The sequence below is a fragment of the Entelurus aequoreus genome, linkage group LG25 (genome assembly GCF_033978785.1).
Source record: "Entelurus aequoreus isolate RoL-2023_Sb linkage group LG25, RoL_Eaeq_v1.1, whole genome shotgun sequence".
Taxonomy (NCBI): domain Eukaryota; kingdom Metazoa; phylum Chordata; class Actinopteri; order Syngnathiformes; family Syngnathidae; genus Entelurus; species Entelurus aequoreus.
This window is the reverse complement of record NC_084755.1, coordinates 36741788-36744760: the sequence shown is the minus strand read 5'-3', so window position 1 is coordinate 36744760 and position 2973 is coordinate 36741788.

The window sequence follows — 2973 nt, the reverse complement described above, 5'->3', positions numbered from 1 at the left end:
AAGAGCGCTGACAGGAAATAAAGACAAACACAGAGGAAAAACTAAAACATAACCAAACTGTCAGGGACAAGCCTGACAAAAGTAGTGAAACTAAAATGAATATTATCAACAATAGTATCAATATTAGTAACAATTTCAACATAGCAGTGATTAAAAATCCCTCATTGACATTATCATTACAGACATTAATAAAAAAAATTAAAAAAATAAAATAAAATAAACACGTGCAAACTTGATAGCGCACACAAAGTCCAAGGATTGCATCTCTTGAATGGTCACAATAGAAAGTGCAATCCATTTAATGTTTTTCTTCGAGTATATAAGCAGATGTGTAGAATCCTTGTTTTTAAACATCGATTTTCGCGTCATAATATGACTTCCGAGTTTTTTTTTAAATGAAATTATCAAAAAAATACGATCTAAACAAAACTTGTTTAGATCGTATTGCCTTAACATCGCAGTGAGTTGCAGGACACAAAGATAATCAGGGGCGCCAAAACAAGCTGGTTAGTTAGCACAGTTAGCGTGATCTAGCCGGCTTACTTCTTGTTGCCTTCGTTCGCTCTCTGGACCACAACGTTGACGGCTTTCTACTTTGCTGCTAAACATATTTGGATGATTACAATCCGAACACGATTAGTTCCATACCAGTTGTAGTTGTGCAGTCTTTATTTTTGATGTGACGGATGTAAACAAAGGGTCACAACACCGGATAATGTTTTCTTCAATAATCGATTTCTCTCCCAGAACATGACTTTTCAGTCACGTCCGTATCCTCTCTCCCCTCTGCTCCCGGCCCCTTACTGTTAAAGACAGCAGATGATTAGATCAACACGTACCACCTGTGAAATCTAATCACCTGCCAGCTGTGTCTCGCCGTCAGCACATGGTGCTCTGTCTTCAGCACCATGGACAGAGGCGGTGGCCTTTGCTCCTGCAGGCGCCCTGATCACACTCTCCCCCCACAGTTTCTTAAATAAACTGTCAATAAAATATAAGTTCAACGAAAATACAGCTTCATCACTTAAGTCAGAGATGTCCAAAGTGCGGCCCGGGGGCCATTTGCGACCCTCAGCTAATCGTTTACCGGCCCCCCCACACATTCTGCAAAAATTGCAAAATTGATAATATTGCAAAAATTAAAAAAAACATTTTAAAAAATTGGAATGAGGTGAAATCTAACGAGAAAAAGTTGCAATGTTGACACAAAGCTGCCATGCAGGCTGTTTTTTTTTCCTTTTGTCTTTGTTTATTTTAATTTTTTTTGCCATTGCTCGAGAAAAAAAAAGAAGAAAAAAGACAAAAAATCTATGTTACAATGAATTATTACTTTAAAAAATTCACTTTAAAATGTTTTATGTGGAAAAAATATTGCATATATTGTGTGGTTGGTATAAAAACATAAAAGTTTTATTTGACAAAAGAGCATAAAAGAAACAAAATAATAGTTCAAACGTAAAATCGACAGATATATCTGAAGTTGATCTTGTAATTTAAGTGTGAAAAGTAAAAATAAAAACTAATAAAAATTAGGGATGTCCGATAATGGCTTGTTGCCGATATCCGATATTCCGATATTGTCCAACTCTTTAATTACCGATACCGATATCAACCGATACCGATATATGCAGTCGTGGAATTAACACATTATTATGCCTGATTTGGACAACCAGGTATGGTGAAGATAAGGTACTTTTTAAAAAAAATAGTAAAATAAGATAAATAAATTAAAAACATTTTCTTGAATAAAAAAGAAAGTACAACAATATAAAAACAGTTACATAGAAACTAGTAATGAATGAAAATGAGTAAAATTAACTGTTAAAGGTTAGTACTATTAGTGGAGCAGCAGCACGCACAATCATGTGTGCTTACGGACTGTATCCCTTGCAGACTGTATTGATATATATTGATATATAATGTAGGAAGCAGAATATTAATAACAGAAAGAAACAACCCTTTTGTGTGAATGAGTGTAAATGGGGGAGGGAGGTTTTTTGGGTTGGTGCACTAATTGTAAGTGTAGCTTGGGTTTTTTATGTTGATTTAATAAAAAAATTAAAAAAAAAATTTTTTTAAACGATACCAATAATAAAAAAAACGAGACCGATAATTTCCGATATTACATTTTAACGCATATATCGGCCGATAATATCGGCCGATATTATCGGACATCTCTAATAAAAATGTATCAATTTATGAGTGGGAAAAATATTTAGTGGGATTTTATTTAACTTTTCACTGTGATTACTCAAAAATATTAAAAAATAAAAATCAATGGTGTCCTGCATTATTGATCTTTTGGGGCTCTAATTACTAAATACTGCATATTTCAGTTTTACTATAAAAAGCAAAGTTGTCTTTAACAGAAATTGCATAAAAACTGTTTTTTTTTACTTAATATCAACCTGAAGTTGATATAGAGATATACTGTAAAAAATAATAATAATTTGACTTATTTTTAACATTTTAATGACTGAGACCCTTGATTGGTCCCCGGGAGCCCTAAAGGTTAAAAAAAATTAAAAAATCTATATATTATATCAAAATGACGCCTGTATGCTTAAATTTTGCCATGTGTGGCCCTCAGTGGAAAAAGTTTGGACACCCCTGACTTAAGTCATCATTTTTGCACTTAAGGAACTTCTCCATGACTTTCGCTCCAGACTGTTTGAGATTGTCATTACTGCTGGCCCTGCGATGAGGTGGCGACTTGTCCAGGGTGTACCCCGCCTTCCTCCCATGTGCAGCTGAGATAGGCTCCAGCGGCCCCGTAAAGGACAAGCGGTACAAAATGGATGGATGGATGCATGTCATTACTGCTACAAGTGGTGAAAAGGTGTATTACAACTGAGTACCGCTGCAGCCCATACGGACCACAGCTGAGAAACACGTCATTTTTCGTGGCCCGATGGTTAAGAAACACTGGTATACATTATATTTGTGTGCTGCATATTCCACAACATAACAAAA